A 20214-nucleotide genomic window follows, 5' to 3' on the forward strand; every position below is an offset into this window, starting at 1 on the left:
ATACATTTTGTTTTCCTAATTTTGCCATAGAAAGGTCAACTCTTCCCCTAGGAAAATTCCTGGCTTAGACTTGAATTCAAGATTGAATGGTTCTCAAGCCAGCAAAGATTAGAAAGGGTTCTCTACGTAAAGTCAAGTAAGTATTGCTGCTGGAAGAAACAGTTAAAGGCAGACTTCTTATCATGAGGACAGAGGGATTGGGGTGGTTCTAGTGAAATGGGGCTCAAAAAATGAAGTTCCATGGAGAACACTGATCTGGGGCCAAATGAACTCAGAAAGCTCTCCAGTCATTTCAGATACCATTTTCTGTTCTCAAAAACTGTAGTCAAAGGCCAGACATGGTGGCTCACACTTGTAATCCTAGCAGTTTGGGAGGCTGAGATGGGCGGATCACATGAGGTCAGGAGTTCGAGACCAGCCTGAACAACATGAAGAAACCCTATCTCTACTAAAAATACAAAATTAGCTGGGCATGGAGGCACATGCCCGTAATCCCAGCTACTTGGGAGGCTGAGGCAGGAGAATCGCTTGAATCCGGGAGATGGAGATGGAGGTAAGCCGAGATCATGCCATTGCACTCCAGCCTGGGCAACAAGAGCAAAAACTCCATCTCAAACAACAACAACACAACAACAACAAGAACAACAACAACAACTGTAGTCAAAGTCACTTTTCCCTATTTCTCCTACTAAGTACAGCTGAATCCTTGGATATTATATATAAAGCAAATCTTAGAAGACTCTGAAGGGTGAAGAGAAATCAGGCTATCTAGGAAGCATAGGATTCAAGGAATGACACAGTGGTGAATTCCTTGCATTTTCTTTTTGCCTCATATATCCCACACTGGAGCTAAACAAAGCTGGCAACCTGGAACCACCAACAGATGTACACAAAAATCCTAACAAAAGCCTAGTTTGAACAAACTGTGCATTCCATGCCCCCCACCCCTGCTATGGCTCTAAAGGCTAAATGGGGGAGCTTACTCTTACAGCCACAACATGCTGTAGTGAGGTGCCCACCATGGTGTCAGTGGAGACCACATGGGGAGCTGGTACCTCCACCTCCACCTGGCAGTAGAGAGGCATCCTTCACTTTACCAGATGGGGTGCTGTCACAGAAGGCCTAGTGGGAATCAAGACTTTGTCATCACATGGCGGTAACAAAGTCACTGCCAGTGTCAGTAAAGGCCCCTTAGGGAACAGTAATGTGGCTTTCCTGCTCTTCCCATCAGTGAGATGTCTGTGGAGGCCTAGTTAGTAACTAAAACTCCCACTTCCACCCAGAAGTAAGAAGGAGTCCCCAGCCCTTTGGATGTCAATAGAGACTAAGTAGAGAACCTAGACTACTATCCCTATAAGGCAGTAATGAGGTGATGCACCCCCTTTTCCTCACTGGAACAGTGTTAGAGGAAACCAGCTAAAACAGAAGATTTAAGTAAGATCCAGAGTTTCATAATTTAATATCCAAAATGTTCATGTTTCAATAAAAAGTCACTCCATATCAAGAACTAGGAAGATGTCAAACTGGGTAAAAAAAGACAATCAATAGATGTCAATGCCAACATGACAGAGATGGTGGGATTATCTGACAAAGTTTTTAAAGCAGTCATTATAAAACTGCTTCAGTGAGCAATTATAAACACACTTGAAATCAATGAAAAAAATAAAGTTTCAGCAAAGAAACAGAAAATCTTAGCAATGGAAAAGGAAATACAAAGGAGCCCAAATAGAAATTTTAGAACTGAAAACTACAATGACCCAAATTAAAAACTCAGTGGATGGTTTTGACAGCAAAATGGAGGGGACAGTGGAAAGAATTGGTGAACTGAAAGATGGCACAATAAAATTACTGAATCTCAATAATAGACAGAAAATGGACTGAAAATATAATGAACAGAGCATCAGGAACCTGTGTAATTATTTTTAAAAAATGATTTAACCTAAGTGTCATCAGTGTTCTGAAAAGAGAAGAGGAAGTGGGCTGGGCAGAAAAGTATTTGAAACAATAGCTGAAAACTCCCCAAATTTGGCAAAAGAGATAAACCACCTCAAACAGGATCAATCCAAATAAATTTATTCAAAGGCACATCGTAAATAGTTTTTAATCTTAAAAGCAGAGAAAGAGAAATAACATTTTACTTACAAGGGAGAAAAGAACAATTGGCAGCAGATTTTCTTTAGAAACCATGGAAGCCAGAAATGTGTTCAGGTGCTAAAAGAAAAGAATTGTCAACACAGAATCTTTTATCCAGTGAAATACTGTCCCTAGTTGCAGATTACATGTTTGTCTATATGGCAAATTCCAAGGAATCTATAAGAACTTCTAGATTTAACAAGTTGAGCAAGATGATAGGATAAAAGATCAACATATAAAAATAGTTTTATTTCCATATAATAGTAATGGATATGCAGACACTAAAATTAAATATGCAGTACCATTTACAATCATAGATGTAATCCAATGAAACATGTATAAGACTAGGACTTGTGTGCTGAACACAGTAAAATGCTGATGAAATAAATCAGTGTAGATCTATGTAAGTAGAGAGACATACCATATTCATAGACTGGAAGATTCAGCATAGTAAGATGTAATTTCTCCTCAAATTAACTTACAGGTTTAATGCAATACCTGTCAAAATCCCAGAAAGATTTGTCGTAAATATAGGCAAGATCACCCTAAAATTTCTATAAAAAGGCAAAGGAATTAGAATAGCTAAAGTGATTCTGTAAAATAATAAAGAGGTGGAATCAAACTACCATATTTCAAGACTTATGTAACTATAGTAATTAAGACTATGTGGTATTGGTGAAGGGATAGACACATAGATATATAGATCAAGTAGGAAAATGCAGAAATAGAACCATACAAATATGACCAATTAATTTTTAAAGGTGTTAAAGCAATTTAACATGGGAAATACAGCCTTTTCAACTACTAGTATTGGAGCAATTGGACATTGGTGCACCGAAAAACCAACAAGCAAAAAGGAATCTCAACCTGTTTCCTACCTTATATAAAAAGTAACTAAAAATGGATCATGGCTCAATGAAAAATGTAAAAGTATAAAACTTTTAGATAAAGCCCACAGTATAATATCTTCAGGATCTAGGAATAGGTGAAAAGTTTTTAGACTCGACAGTAAAAGTACATTACAGTCCATAAAAGGAAAAATTGATAAATTAGACTTGATTAAGTTAAAAACTTTTACTCTATTAAAGACCATATTAAAAGAATAAGAAGGCAAGCTATAAATTAGGAGAAAATATTTGCAAGCTACATATCTGACAAAGGATTAGTATCTAGAACATATAAACAGTTTTTAAAAAATAACAATCCAATTAGAAATGGGCAAATGAAGTGAACAAACTTTTCAACAAAGAGAACATACAGATGGCATATAAGCATATGAAAAGATACTCAACATCATTAGCCATTAAGTAAATGCAAACCAAAGCTACAATGAAATATACTACATACATATCAGAATGGCTAATATAGAAAGTAATGACAATACCAAATGCTAGTGAGGATGTGAAGAGACTGGATCACTTCTACACTGATGGTGGGAATGTAACATGTTAACAGCCACTCTAAAAAATGTTTGGCAATTTCTTAAAAATGTCAACATGCACCTACCATGCGACCCAGCAATAGAACCCCTGAACATCTGCTACAGAGAAATTAAAACCTATATTCACACAAAATCCTGTATGGGAAAATGAAATTTATTTTATTTATTCTATTCCTAAATGTCAGAAACTAAAAACAATCCACATATCCTTCAATGTGTGACTGGTTCAACAGACAGCAGTCCATCTGTAGTGTGGAATACTACTTAGAAATAAAAAGGACGAGACCATTGATATGTGCGACAACCTGGATGAATCTTCAGAAAATCACGCTGGATGAAAAAAGCCAATTCCAAAGGTTGCATATTGTGTGATTTCATTTATACAACATTCCCGAAATGACAAAATTATAAAAATGGAGAACAGCTTAGTAGTCACCTGAGATTAAAGAGAGGGTAAAGGAAGGGAAGAGGGTGTGGCTATAAGAGCCACAAGTGGTGACAAAAATGCTCTGTATCTTCACTGTATCAATGTCATTGTATAAAAATCCTGGGTGCCAGATTGTAAAACCATAGTTGTACAAGATGTTGCCAATGGGGGAAACTAAGTAAAGGGACATGAAATCTCTGCACTATTGCATGTGAATTTATGGTTCTCTCAAAAAAGACCCTCATTAAAAAACAACCAAAACAATCACAGAATAACTTTCAAGTTAGGTTTTAACAAAAATGTTTTATATAAGCAGCAGGAGATTATTTTTTCTATTTCCTTTTATGCTTTTTAGGTGAAGCATAATAGGTATATAGCAGCTTGCTAAATTATCACAAGATGAACTCATCCATGGAAGTGTTATGCAGATTAATAGAACACCTGTATCCCCAAAGTCCCGAAAAAATCATACACTTGAACTGGACATTTTTACTTATGTTGTCTCAGCAACAGCCAATTAGGTTAACGGAATCAATGCCTAGTGGTTCAAGGCCACAATCTGTGATGTGAATGACTAGCTGTCCACGAAAGGAAGATGCAAAGAGTCCTTAATTTCCTTCCATAGACGTATCAGCTCTCACAAGTTAAGTCCTGTCCCTTCTCTGTGTCTTAACATGCGGTCACCCCTAAGCGCTTTTTTTTTTTTTTTTCTCTCTCTCAGACAGAGTCTAGCTCTGTCGCCCAGGCTGGAATTAGTGGCATGATCTTCATTCACTGCAACCCCCATTTCCCGGGTTCAAGCAATTCTCATGCCTCAGCCTCCCTAGTAGCTGGGATTACAGGTGCATGCCACCACCTGTAATGCCTGGCTAATTTTTCATGTTTTCTTTAGTAGAGATGGGTTTCACTATGTTGGCCAGGCTGGTCTTGAACTCCTGGCCTCAAGTGATCCGCCTGCCTCAGCCTCCCAAAGGGCTGGGATTACAGGCATGAGCCACAGTGCTCGGCCCCTGTGTGCTATCTTTTAATGGTTACTAAGTACCAAATACTTTGAGTCCCCCAGAGAAGGGAAGAGAAGTGAAATGGAACAGGCCACAGCAATGGCTCGTCTGCAAAATAAAAGGGAAAAGGTAACTTACCATCAGAAAAATGAAAAGCAACTACAAACACATTTTACATTATAAAAGTTATTATTTCTAGCTAGAATATTAATTTATACAAAAATAGATATAGTAGGGGTCATTTCTGTTTCAAGTTCAGTAATTTATTTAAATTCCCTGGAATCATAGTAAAATCCACTATTCTTAACCACACTACTGGAATCTGATTGGACTCAGATGAGTCTCATCTCCTGAGAGGTCCTTTTTTTGTGCAACACGGCTCTTCTTAGGTGCAAGTTTCACCAGTCAGAAATTCTCACTGTGCATCCTGGACCGAGGGTATGAACCCAAAGACACTCATGGAGAAGGGCACCCAATTTCCCAGCACTTTAAGCATCTCCCCAAGGAGACCAGGATAATGCAGCTGCCAGAGAAACTCAGAGGCTGGAGCTCAGCAAAACAATTTGCCCTCTCTTGTGCTTATTAGTTACCCTTGAATGAAGAAAATAGAATGATCCCAGCTCAGTCTCCGGATACACAAGGCTGTACTGTGAGGCATAGCAAGAGGGTTGACCAGGTGGCTGCCATGAGGAAACTGGGATTGCAGGGGGTGACCTCAGGGTCCCTTTTACTGGCCAAACTGAAGAAACCAAATCCCATTTAGATTTTCTTAACCTGACTTGAATGGCCTGCATTTATAGGTTCAACAGTGTATTTTATACCACTGAGGAGCATGCAAGGTCAGGAGTAGAAGGAAAGGGGTAGGAAAAAGAGAGATTTTCCCATCTCTTAGCAGGACACTGTTTGTACTAATATTTTCCCTATTTCCCTGTTTTAGAGTCTTTTGCACTGGTAGGAGAAGGTGGAGCAGGAGACACCTACATTCTACTTGGTCCGTGCTGTCTCCAAGAGGTGAACCAGGAGTCCTACAGATGTGAAGCTAGGTTAAAACCACTTCTGGGGATGCTTTCAAATCAAAGAGGATTTAAAAATTTGACCCCCAGTTGCATTTCCGGTGTGACCACTCCATTTCAATGTCGTGTCAATAACATCCTCAACTCACTGACCACAGCCAGGGAGAGGCTGTCCCTTCCCACCCTGGCAGAGTAGGTCCCTGTGCTTACACCCCACACCAGCTTCAGTCAGGATGACACAGCCAGGGGTTCTCACTGCCTTGAAGCCAATTCAGATGGGCCTTACTGGGTGGGGTGGGTGGGGTGAATGGGGTGGAAGTGAGGGAAACAGAGGTTTTTTTTTTCCCCCTCAAATTCATTATAGAGAAAAGCAAAAGTCTACGGGTAGGAGGTGAGTGACCAAGAAACCCCATCTCTCTTCCCCACTCCAATGAATGCTTTCAATATGCTGTGCCTAAACCTTAGTTCATGATACATTCAGTTCTAGCGTCTGAACATGTCTCTTGATCCAGGTGGTCTGGGGAATGAGAAATAGAAGGATGGGAAAGCTGAGTTTTCATTAAAAGAAACATTCACTGTGGCATAGAAAACAACCAACACCACATTTGTAGGAAGTTCAGGGCACATGTACCGTTTTCTAAGCCCAGCGGGTGTGCGTGTGGGGTATTTGTTTTTCTTGAAGTTCAGATCTGAGAAGGGCTAATATCCCAGCACCATCTTTCCAGCTTAGAACTCTCTCCTAAATTTTTTTCTGTGTTCTTTAATCCCAAGCAGTAACTGCATTTATACTTTATGCTTAGATTAAAAGAGTCAATGAGTGTAATCCATCTTCTACATTCAAAGGAGCCAAGCAGCATCCTGGCTTTGGGGCCTGGTGTCTACCACACTTCTGCACATTCTTACTCCAAGCCACGTCTCCTGAGAATAAAGCAAGATGCCATTGGCAATGTCTACTCAGAACTACTTGAATGACTCATTAATCAGCGGGCTTGAATGCTCTTCTTCCTCTACGATTCAACCGTTTGACTGACTGAACTGAAACGAAAACCCAGGCCCTAGTGGTCATTTTAGACTTGAGCAGATACAGTCAGAATCTCAATCACATGTCATCAACAGGCTCTCCTTGGCCTCCTTATTGCAGCTGGGCTCCTGAGCAGCAATCCCTGACTCAGGGAGAAAACGAATGCCTCCTTTCAGTAGGGCAGATGAAGGCTACTGGCTGCTGCAACTGCTCCTGTGTCCACTTAAGAACAAGGGTGCAAACAGGATTCAGGATTTTACCAACAGGATTGTGCTTGTGCTGATGAATCTGGGCTTCACCTAGCACATCAGGGAAACACGAAAATGAAAACAGCCTTAGAGGCATGGGAGAAAGCCTCAGGTGCACTAAGGTGCCAACAGAAACAATGCATCTCGGAGTTGACAGTTATGACTCAAATAGGACATTAAGGCAACGTTCGGGTGAAAGTAGCAGCTATGGGTGTAAATACGATCAAATACGGGGGAGGTGTCCAGATTTCTTGGACATGGTTACAATCAGTATTTATTTTCTCTCTTAGTGAATGAGTTTTTGCTTTTTCAACACTGCTAATTTTACAGGCAATTCACTACGGCCCCTGGGAGGTGGAGTGACCTTCCTCCCTGCTGTGCGTGAGTTACACAGCCCGCCTCACTTCCCCGCAGGTCCTTCATCACCTGCATGCTCACATGATTCCATTATTTGAGCTCATGGCAGGAAATAGAACCTGATTCAACATTTTGCTAAGTATTATTTTCACCACACTGAATAGGGTCCTTTTTTGATCTGCAACCCACAGCTGGGCTGTGGTTCTCTCAACACACATAGACTGAAATGCTTCCTCCTGCATTGATTTCTCAGCGTGGGCTGACCACATGTTCACAAGTACTTGTTCTTTTCCATACGTCCGAATGCAGGCAGGCGCTGGCAGAGCAGGACAGCTGTGCCCCGGAGTTCAGGGAGCAAAATAAGGCTACCGTAACTTCAGTCAACTTCAAGGGATGGCGTAAAGATAAAGTAAGAGATTAATAGGCAAATAGTCATTTGCATCAAAATTCTCCACTTTAAGAAGCTGAGATCTTTGCTTTATTTTATTTTTTAAAAAGCAAAACGAAGTCGGTTTTAATGGAGATACACAATTGTTAACTGTTGGGTCATTTTGAAAGGCTTTCTTCCTTAAAATGAGCCTCAGCTCATAGCTACTCACTAATGCTGATAATTATCTGAAGCAAAATAAATACAAATGTCTGGGTTAATGAAGACTGAAACAGGATAATGCCTGGACACTAAATTTTCCAAGAACAAAGAACACAATTGTTCTCTACATACCCCTGCAAAAATGCTTAATGGCCAGGACACAGGAATCTTGTGTATTTAGAGACCTTGTTAGGATGGAGCCCCGGGGCACCACCACTGGCCTTCGAGCCAAGGTCTCACAGAGAGGGCAGCAAGGGGGAGCAGCTCATCCTCCTCCCCAGCCCGGGAGACACTAGGACAGCAGTGGAGTGGAGTCCGAAACCTGCCATAGAAGCCCCAGCTTACCATTTGCTCACTAAGCAGCAAGTCAACCTCAGTTTCCCAGTGCCTACAGGGGAGTAACAGCTGTTCACACCGAAGGGTGCTTGTGAGGATGATATGAGAATGAATATGGACCTGCTCTGACAACACTGAAGTTCCAGACAAAAGAATGGGCGTTAGTTATCTAATTTGAAGGACTGGGGGGGATTGGAATTTTAAAAATAAACCTCAACCGAACTCCTTCTCTTGTGGGGCCTCAGGTGAACAACTGGGCACTTGGGCTACCTTCTGAATATGTGGATGGATTTTGCCACTTTGGGGAAGCGTGTGAACTCCTCAGGGCGTCTAGTGCCCTATAGTGTGCCAAGGGAACAAGCAGGACTACAAATAGGTGATGCCTGGAGCTTAACCCACCTCCATTTGGGATTCGGAGTTCTGGTTTCTGTGTTTAGCTAGACTCTTGGACAGTCATTTCAGTCATTTAATGTCTCTCTTTCTTAGTTTTACTCATTTGTTGAATGGGGATTATATTAGCCTTACTTTCCTTGAAGATCCTAATGAGAATGAAATAATTTTTAAGTATATATATATATGCATTTCTAATTGCCATTAGACTGGAGTGTCAGTGTAAGTCCTGGGTGTTCTGGAAAGTTTTATTTATTTAGAAACAGTTTGGGCTGATTGCCATCTCCCTATGCTAACTTTTTGCTGTTTTTAGCAAACTTTTTATTTTGGAATACTTTCAGATTTACAGAAATGTTTCAAAGATAACAAGATTTCTCATATGCCCTTCACCCAGTTTCCCCATAACTAGGGCTCATTGTAAAAACTAGGAAACCAATATTAATGCATTACTAATAACTAAACGATAGACTTTATTCAGATTTTTCCAGTTTTTCTCCTCATAGAAACTCATATACTTCTGTCCTAGGATTCAATGCAGCATACTGCATTGTATTTAGTCATCATGTCTCCTGAGTCTCTTCTGCACTGTGATGGCTTCAGTCTTTTCTCGTCTTTCATGCATCGTCAGTTTTGATGGGTACTAGGCAGGTATTATGGACAAGCTTGGCAAATCCACAGTTTCAACATATAAAAAATAAAATACAATACTGAATATATCTTTGGGGAACAGGAAATGAAAAAGTGACATGTATGACATAAAAAATTTCTTTTTTCCTGTAATCCCAGCACTTTGGGAGGCTGAAGGGGGCAGATCATGAGGTCAGGAGTTCAAGACCAGCCTGGCCAACATGATGAAACCCCATCTCTGCTAAAATACAAAAATTAGCTGGGCATGATGGCACGTGCCTATAATCCCAGCTACTCGGGAGGCTGAAGCAGGAGAATGGCTTGAACGGGGACCCGGGAGGCAGAGGTTGCTGTGAGCTAAGATCAGGCCACTGCACTCCAGCCTGGGCTACAGAGCAAGACTCTGTCTCAAAATAATAATAATAACATAACAATAATTTTAAAAATAAAAATTCTAACAATTGGAATTAAAAACTAGGGGGATGAAGTAACCAGAATGTTAGATGCATCTGAAGAAAGAATCAGTAACTGTGGAGAGCTATCATGTGAAAACACCTGGACCCATGTCAGTAATACCAGTCAGCCCAGTCTCTTCTAATCTTCTTTGCAAGCACACTCTCTTTGCAAGCACACTCTCTTTGCAAGCACACTTTCATGTAGCACTTTCAATTGACCAAGGGTCCCAGATATTTTTTGTGAAGAATGGCTGCAAATCATTTCTCTAAAGCCTTGAGATCCCTGCAAAGAGTTATGGTGGCAGTGGGAAAGGAAGGATTTGTGCCAGCTCCACTATCCTCTCCCCTTTGGGGATACCAGCAAACGGGATGAGTGCTCAGGGTTGGCAGCTCAGCGATGTGACAAAGAAGGCTTTGAGATGTCCTATAGCCCTACAGATAAAGCTTGTTCCACAGTGGCTGGCTCCTGCCTGCTTATCTCCCAGGCTGTTAAGAGGATCCAGTAAGTGAGAAGTGTGGAAAGCATGTGGCACTGTAAGAATACAAAAGCAGGCCGGGTGTGGTGGATCATGCCTGTAATCCCAGCACTTTGGGAGGCCAAGACTGGCGGATCACTTGAGTCCAGGAGTTGAAGACCAGCCTGGCCAACATGGTGAAACCCAATCTCTGCTAAGAACACAAAAATTAGCCAGGCATGGTGGCGGGTGCCTGTAATCCCAGCTACTCAGGAAGCTGAGACAAGAGAATCACTTGAGCCTGGGAGGCCGAGGTTGCACTGAGCTGAGATCATGCCACTGCACTCCAGCCTGGGTGACAAAGCAAGACTCCATCTCAAAAAAAAAAAAAAAATACAAAAGCACTTCAATGTTTTATATGAAAGTTCATTTCCTTCACTAAATATTCCTTTGATATATTGTATATTGTTTATCTAATTCTGTGTCACTGAAACACCTGGTGGCACAGATTTAAAATCTTCCCTTATGTAGTTTTTTTGTTTGTTTGTTTCTAATTAAAAAGTATTCTTCCATCTTCCCAAAGTGGGCACTCTCTTTGTGGGAAATAGTCTTCAAAGATAGCTGCCATCAATTCTTTCCTTCCCAGCGTGTACATGTACTCCTCACATCAAGCGGTAAAGTGTCTCCTCCAGCTCTGAATCTGTGCTGGCACTGTGACTTCCTTTGACTGATAGAATTCAGTGGAAGTAACACTGTTAGTTCTTGGCCTATCCTTTAAGAAGACTGGCAACTTCTACTTTCTCCTTCCTGGCAGCCATCAAATAAAACATTCGACCACCTGAAACTACCCTACTGTGAACAGGCCCAAACTAGGCTACATGGAAGGAGACAATTGCCCATCTATTCCTGTCATCCTAGCTGAGGTGCCAGCCATAAGAGTGAAGAAGTCATTTTGAACCCCTAACCCCAGCAGCCACCACATGGAGCAGAAGAACTGTCTGTTAATAGCTGAACTCTGTCTAGAGTGCAAAATCATGAGAAATGATGTTGTGGCTTGAATGTGTCCCCCAAAGTTTATGTGTTGAAAACTTAATCCCCAATGCAACAGTGATGAGAGAGATGACATTTAGAAGGTGAATAGGCCATGAGGGCTCTGCCCTCATGAATGGATTAATGCTGTTATCTCAGGAGTGTTTCCTAACAAAACGATAAGTTCAACCCCTCCCTTCCTTCTCTCTTGCTTTCACGCTCTCTTGCTCTTCCCTTCCATGGGATGGTGCTACACGTAGGCCCTTGCCAGACGTGGTCCCCTCGACCTTGGACTTTCCATCTTCCAGCACTGTAAGCAATGCATGTCTTTTCCTTATAAATTACCCAGTCTATGGTATTCTGTTACAGCAGCAAAAAATGGACCAAGACAAATAATACGTGGTGGTTGTTTTAAGTCATAAGTTTGGAGTCATTTGTTATATAGAAATACATTACTGTAGCATCATTACATATACTTTTCTCTGTTTTCCTGAAAAGGAAAAAGGTTCTTCCAGGTTCTCCAGGGTCCACTGTAGTCTGATTCCTGAAGACTTCTCCAGGTTTGCCTTTAGACAGGTAAAGTCTGTATTATTTATTAATATGTCTAAGTACTCCATTTCTATGATCTTCCTCCCTTTATCAACCCTGTCTGAAGTTTCAACTGCATTTTCCCCTCTCAACTGGGCCACCACCTCTTAATTTTCTATTCTTCAAGGTCTAGCATAAGAATGGCATTTATTCCTAAGACATCTGTTCTGTCAACTCTGAATTTATTCTTATGGCCAAGTTCATTTGAAAACCTCCATGCCCCTGTGAGAGTATGTGTGTGTGTGTGTGTGTGTGTGTGTGTGTGTGTGTGTGTGTGTTTTGCTGTTGTTGTTGTTGTTGTTTTGTTTTGTTTTGAGATGGAGTCTCACTCTGTAGCCCAAATTGGAGTGCAGTGGCACGATCTCTGCTCACTGCAACCTCCAACTCCGGGGCTCAAGCAATTCTCATGCCTCAGCCTCCCGAGTAGCTGGGACTACAGGCACATGCCCAGCTAATTTTTTTGTATTTTGGTAGAGACAGGGTTTCACCATTTTGTCCAAGGTGGAGTCGAACTCCTGAGCTCAGGAGATCTGCTCGCCTCAGCCTCCCAAAGTGCTGGGATTACAGGCATGAGCCACCATACCTGGCCAGTATTTATGTTTTTAAAGTTGGTTTTGTGTCCTTGGATATGATCTCCCTTTATGTGGAGACTGAGTCTTATACCTGTTTGTGTTTCAGCATCTCTCCTGCAGAAAGGACGTAATCAGAAATGTGTTTTACTGATGAGTATGCTGTTTCACATTCTTTTTCTTTGCAGTAGCATTTTAGTGATGAATACTGGCCTCACCTTCTTTTTCAGGTGCTCCATAGCTATTGTATTGAATTCCCCATGGCTACCACTGACATAAAAATACCCCGGGTCTTTCTTCTTAATATGAACAATGTATTAATAGGCTTTGATAAGAAGCAGAAAAGAAATCATTAATACTTTTTTTTTTGCCACGACAAGGAAAACACTTTGACACCTTCCTCTCTTTTTCATTTAGAAAGCTCATGTACAATGAGTCATTCCCTTGTCACCTAAACTCTGAAGTGTAATACGATCATGATAGGCAGTGAAAACATATATGTGAAGTCCCAGAGGCATAAAAATCCATGAGTGGAAACCGATAGAAGATTGGCAGGACTGTTTACTAAGAAAGCAAAGAGACCAGGCTGATGTACAAAGTGTTTTTCTGTACCCCAGGGACCTTACCTGATTCCTGATCCTCAGGCTGGCCACGGGAGTCAAGTATTTATGTTCTAAATACCAGGCCCGCTCCTGAAACACCAACTTGGTTCCATACAACAGGCAAAACTAAGGAGTGGGGGAAAACAAAAGAAATGGACAAATAGCAATATATTAGAAAACACAAAATCTAAGGAGGTGAAAGAGAAATAACATAATATTACATTTCATAAAATCATAAAAGTTAATACTTTCCTAATGTAAAATGACCATGTTTTGGATGTGCAGTATAGGTTTCTTTTTTTAAAAAAGTTCTATGAAAAATTTAAAGCATATACAAAAGTAGAACAAATAGTATAATGAACTCCCATGTATCCTTCCCCAAAACTGAAAAAATTTTAATTCACAACCAATCTTATTTCATATATAACTTACCTGGTTCTCCTCTACCCCAAGTTATTTAGGAGCAAAGTCCATACAGCAAAGTCCACATGAAAGATACTCTAAAAGTACATCCTGAATAATAATATCTTGATATTTTCCATTGAGCATGATTTGGGTAAACTTTCACAAAAGAATAGCAATCCTCATTTACATTTTGTTTCAATATGTTTTTTCCTATTACATTTCTGAAACCTACACACAGAGCTTCTGCATCACATCATGGGTACCAAGCAAAAATAAATGAGTTTCCCTGTAGGAAGAAGTCACTTTTTATTTAACTGTTTATTCACATAACTCTTAATATTCAATAATTCCAAAATCACACAAAAATAGAGAGCATAGTATGGGCCTCATGTCTCCATCACCCATATCCACTCACCACAAATCTTGTTTTGACTCTGCTCCCACCTATTCCCCCTCTCTGTATCACTGCAAAGCAGACCTCAGTCATATCATTTCATCCACAAACATCTCACTGTGTATCTCTAAAAGATAATGACTCCTTAGAAGTAAGACAGCCTCAAAACCAAACCAAGCAAAAACAAAACCCTCTTATTCTGAGTCAAATAGAAATGATCTTCCCACCAGAAGACAATTTGCCTTCTATGGCTTATCAGACTCAGAAGTCATGCGGTTCACAGTCACGCAGACCCTGTGGTCTCCTCGTTCTTTTCTTGAGGTTCTAGCGTGTCCTTGGATCAGCATCATTATGAGGAGCCTCAACTATTCAATCTTCCCAGAAAGTGTCACAGTGTGGCTGAGCAGCTTATTTATGAAAGATATTTCAGATTAATTTCAGCTCTTTTATGAAATTGCCAAAGTCTGGACAGTAGTTGCTTGGCCAGATTAAGTGCCCTTTGGCTCTTTTACATGACACCAATAAAGATGTTAGCTGACCCTTCAGACATAGTGTGAGCAACTGAGACTATGAACTGCAATTCATACTGAAGACACAAATTCTTATAAAAATAATAAATCATATAAATTATGTGGTTAAGCCAAATCATGAGTCTCTAGATGAACTTCTTATGTGCTACAAAAATATTTGCTGTGAGTTTCTAGGTGCAGAAATTTAATCCTCATCACTCAGGGATACAAAAATATAAGATCAGTGACAAGAAATCCGGAGCTCTAGAAGTATAAGAGTTCTTAGAAATAATCTAGTCCATCTTGTTACTCAATCCAGAATCCTGTATCAGCCAGGGTTCAACCAAGAAACAGATGATACGTTCACATTAGTATAATCTAAGAAGTATTTAAATAGGATGGACAAGATGTAGGAGATCCCTAAGAGATAGTGCAGTACCTGGAGCTAGTAACTGGAGCTGTTACCACCTTCTAGGCTTAGAGGGTAGAGGGCAGGGAGTGGCTGCTGGATCCTGGAAGAAAAAGCTATGTAAACAGGAACATTTTAAGAGGAGCTGTGACCCTCATCCAAGAAAAACAGCAATCCCAAGGTGACCCCATGGTGAGGCAAGCAGGGAACAGAGGGATTCTAACTCCACTCTCTTCCCCGCTCTTTAATGTCTAGCTATTCTCAGCTAACAAGGGATATGCAGGACCTCTTCAAAGACTCCAAACCACTGCTCTAGCTGTTATCTAAACCAAAGTAGATCCAAAGGGCGAGGATTCCACGGATGCAGGCCATGTAGGTCAACTTCCTAGATCCACACGGGGTAGAGAAGAGTGGTGAGCAGAGCTACAGAGGCAAATGGAAGACATCTATCACAAGTCCCATCTCTAACACCCCTGACAAAGGGTCATTCAGCGTCTTGTCCAATCCCATCTGATCCAAGCCAAAGCCTGCTTGATCACATGGAGCTCCCAACAAGCCACTAACTGGCTGGCATTCCCAGGCTGTTCCCAAATGATGGTTTTCCCCAGGCTCACACCATGCATCCTGGCTATGTCTGCTCTTCCCTTCTTTGGACTCGAGAATTGCTCTCCTGTTGACAGTCTGTGGCTTTTTTGTACCTGATTCTTAGGGCCACTTTTTTGGCTTTAATCTTTTGCTTTCCTCCAGGAACACAGCTCAGACTCTCCTTGTGCTACCCCCTTTGCTTGTCCTGGTAAATAGGAGTCCTGGTTCTTGGCAGCTACCAGAACACCACAGCTAGGCACAGGTACCATCAGTCCAGCCTCAGTGCCCCAAACAGTACCTGAAATGTCTTTCCTTTTGTGTTCCAGAGATGGGAGCTCAGTGTGTTAAGAGGCATCCAGTTTCCTAATGAATCTCATTGTTGGAAGAGCCATTGTGTCTGAAGCCACTTCTCTATATGGAATATGAATTTATGGATTAACTGTGAGGAAGGGGATCTTGTCCTGCTCATCTTTATATGCCTAGGGTCTGGTAAAGGAGCTGACACACTGTGTGATATTAACTGAAACCCAATTTCGTATAACTCATAGCTATTGATGTTATAACTTCTGCTACCTAAGAAACCAAGCAGTAGTCTATGAAAGCTTCCAGACAATAGCCTTTAAAATATTTAAAGACATTTTTCACATCTTCACTTAGTCTCCCATCTTCAGGATGATCAGCCTCGATAGATTGTCAATCTCCTCTTAACACCTGGTTTCAACTCTTGGGCCACCTTGAAACTGGTGGCCTAGTCTGGATGGTTAATTCTCTTCTCCAAGGTGTCTTATAAAACTAAACGCAATATCCAGTTTTGTCTCATCACTATGGCGTCTGCAGCACCATTATTGCCCTAGTTTTGGATTCTACACTTTTACATGCAAAGCAAGGCAGAATGTGCTTTTATAGTTGGTATATAATATTTTTGAATAAATAAGTGAAAGAATACCATGCACATTTGGTTTATATCAAACATTTGATCATTTGACATTCCTAACTAAGCCTTTCCCCCCATAAACTATTTTCAACTAACCCATACATACATATATACATCCTTAAGGGAATGATTTTAATTTTAAATTTATTTTAAAGTCATCTTGTTGATATGGCCTACCTTGAACTCCCCAAGGAGTTCTTTATGAATTTTGGTTAAGTCACCTGATGTGTTGTGTCATTTACAAGTTTGTAAAGTCTTGTCAGCTGATAGGTCTACATCAGCTTAATTCAAGTTATCTGAAGCTTGATTCAAGCTCTCTGGAAATTTATTTAATGGAATATTCCCTGACTCTTCTTTCTCTAGTTGATCTATAGGAGATCCTGAGAGTTTGGCAAAATGTTGGCCAAAATCGAGACACATCATCCATTTTTCCAACTTTCCTCTCTTTTCTTTTTTTTCTTTTTGAGATGGAGTCTCGCTCTGTCGTCAGGCTGGAGTGCAGTGGTGTGATCTCGGCTCACTACAACCTCCGCCTCCCTGGTTCAAGTGATTCTCCTTTCTCAGCCTCCTGAGTAGCTGGGCCTACAGGCTTGCACCACCATGCCCAGCTAATTTTTTATATTTTTAGTAGAGATGGGGTTTTACCATGTTGGCCAGGATGGTCTCAATCTCTTGACCTCGTGATCCACCTGCCTCGGCCTCCCAAAGTGCTGGGATTACAGGCGTAAGCCACCACGCCTGGGCCCAAATTTTCTCTTCTAGTAACCTGATTAAGAAAGGACGTATAAGAAAGGAAGGATAAACCTTACTTAATTAATCTTTACTTATCCTTACCTAACTAGGCAGCCTTCTAGTGATGGTCCCTTTTCTATTTGTACATAAACTATCTGGAATAGTCTTTTGTAGAATTTTAACTTGGATTTATATTAATCTCAGATTCTATAGTTTCCCATATCTACTTTTTCTTGTTTTTGTTTTTTTATTTTAGGTTCAGGGATATATGTGTGGGTATAGTTCAACTGATGTCATGGGGAGTCTGGTGTATAGATTATTTCATCACGCATGTACCAAGCCTAGTACCCCATAGTTATTTTTCCTGATCCTCTCCCTCTTCCCACCCTGTACCCTAAGGTTGGCCCCAGTGTCTGTTGTTCCCCTCTGTGTGTCCATGTGTTCTCATTATTTAGCTCCCACTTAAAAGTGAGAATAAGTAGTACTTGGTTTTCTGTTCCTATGCTGACTTGTTAAGGATAATGAACTCCAGCTCTATCCACGTTCCTGCAAAGGACATTATCTCATTTTTTTTTTAAGGCTGCATAGTATATATACCACATTTTCTTTATGAAGCCTACCATTAATGGGCATTTCAGTTGATTGCATGTCTTTGCTATTGTGAATGGTGCTGCAGTGAACACATGCATGCATGTATCCTTATGGTAGAATGATTTATATTCCTTTGGGTATATGCCCAGTAGTGGGATTGCTGGGTTGAATGGTAATTCTGCTTTTAGTTCTTTGAGGAATTGCCACACTGCTTTCAGCAATGGTTGAACTAATTTACACTCCCACCAGCAGTATATAGGCGTCCCCTTTTTCTCTGCAACCTTGCCAGCATCTGTTATTTTTTGACTTTTTAATAATAGCCATTTTGACTGGTGTGAGATGGTTTCTTATTGTGGTTTTGATTTGCATTTTTCTAATGATTAGTGATATTGAGCATTTTTTCATATGCTTGTTGGCCACATGTATGTCTTCTTTTGAAGTGTCTCTTCATGTTCTTTGCCTACTCTTCAATGGGGTTGTTTGTTTTTGTCTTATAAATTTAAGTTCCAGCCGGGTGCGGTGGCTCAAGCCTGTAATCCCAGCACTTTGGGAGGCCGAGACGGGCGGATCACGAGGTCAGGAGATCGAGACCATCCTGGCTAACACAGTGAAACCCCGTCTCTACTAAAAAAAAAATACAAAAAAACTAGCCGGGCGAGGTGGCGGGTGCCTGTAGTCTCAGCTACTTGGGAGGCTGAGGCAGGAGAATGGCGTAAACTCAGGAGGCAGAGCTTGCAGTGAGCCGAGATCCGGCCACTGCACTCCAGCCTGGGTGACAGAGCAAGACTCCATCTCAAAAAAAAAAAAAAAAAAAAAAAGATAAATAAATAAATAAATTTAAGTTCCTTATAGATGTTGGATATTAGACCTTTGTCAGATGTACAGTTTGCAAATATTTTCTCCCATTCTGTAGGATGGTTGTTCACTCTGTTGATAGTTTCTTTTGCTGTGAAGAAACTCTTTAGTTTAATTAGATCCAATTTGTTAATTTTTGCTTCTGTTTTAATTGCTTTTGGCATCTTTGTAATGAAATCTTTGCCAGTTCCTACATCTGGAATGGTATTTCCCAGGTTATCATAGGTTTAGGTTCTACATTTAAGTCTTTGATCCACCTTGAGTTGATTTTTGTATATGGTGTAAGGAAGGGGTCCAGTTTCAGTCTTTAGCATATGGCTAGTCAGTTATCCCAGCACCATTTACTGACTAGGGAGTCCTCTCCTCATTGCTTGCTTGGTTAGCTTTGTCAAAGATCAGATGGTGTGCTGCATTGTAGGTGTGCAGCATTATTTCTGGGCTCTCTATTCTGTACCATTGGTTTCTGTGTCAGTTTTTGTACCAGTACCATGATATTTTGATTACTGTATCTGTAATACAGTTTGAAGTTGAGTAATATGATACCTCCAGCTTTGTTCTTTTTGCTTAGGATTGCCTTGGCTATTTGGAATCTTTTTTGGTTCTGTATGAATTTTAAAAGAGCTTTTTCTAGTTCTGTGAAGGATGTCATTGATAGTTTGAGAGGAATAGCATTAAATCTGTAAATTGTTTTGGTCAGGATGGCCATTTTATCAATATTGATTCTTCCTATCCATAAGCATGGCATGTTTTTCCATTTGTTTGTGTCATCTCTGATTCCTTTGAGCAGTGTTTTATAATTTTCATCATAGAGATCTTTCACATTTCTGGTTATTTGTATTTCTAGGTATTTTCTTCTTTTTGTGTCAATTGTGAATGGGATTGCATTTCTGATTTGGCTCTGAACTTGGATTTTGTTGGTGAATCGGAATGCTACTGATTTTTATATGTTGATTTTGTATCCTGAAATTTGCTGAAGTTGTTTATTAGCTCAAGGAGCTTTTGGGTAGAGACCATAGGGTTTTTCTAGACATATATTCATGTCTCCTGCAAACAGGAATAGTTTGACTTCCCTTCCTAGTTGGATACCTTTTATTTATTTATCTTGCCTCATAGCTCTGGCCAGGACTTACTATGTTAAGCAGGGGTAGTGAGAGAGGGGATCCTTGTCTTGTGCTGGTTTTCAAGGGGAATGCTTCCAGCTTTTGCCCATTCAGTATAATTTTGACTGTGGGTTTTTCATAGATGACTCTTATTATGTTCAAGTATGTTCCTTCAGTGGCTTTTATCAAAGATGTTCCATAAAATGCAACATTCCTTCATGTTAAAAACCCTCAATAAACCAACAACACACCCTCTGTACACCAACAATATCCAAGCTGAGAGCCAAATCAGGAATGCAATTCCATTCACATATATCTATCGAATTTCATCTGCATCTATTGAGATAATCATATGGTTTTTGTCTTTAGTTCTGTTTATGTGATGAATCACATTTATTAACTTGTGTATGTTGAACTAA

The 20214-nt window shown here is 40.5% G+C and overlaps 1 protein-coding gene across 11 annotated transcripts in view; it reads right to left on the reverse strand.

Moving 5' to 3' along the window:
* Positions 1-6333: 6333 nt before the first annotated feature.
* Positions 6334-20214, reverse strand: part of LOC105471812 (acyl-CoA oxidase like) — a 382094-nt gene continuing 368213 nt past the window's right edge. For 10 of the 11 annotated variants that reach the window (XM_071077117.1, XM_071077121.1, XM_071077118.1 and 7 more), the window contains one exon: positions 6334-13407. The gene's annotated coding sequence lies outside the window, so the exon portion shown is untranslated. The remainder of the gene's footprint in view (positions 13408-20214) is intronic. The other variant, XM_071077112.1, reaches the window with a different exon arrangement.

This window comes from Macaca nemestrina, chromosome 13 (genome assembly GCF_043159975.1).
Source record: "Macaca nemestrina isolate mMacNem1 chromosome 13, mMacNem.hap1, whole genome shotgun sequence".
NCBI lineage: Eukaryota > Metazoa > Chordata > Mammalia > Primates > Cercopithecidae > Macaca > Macaca nemestrina.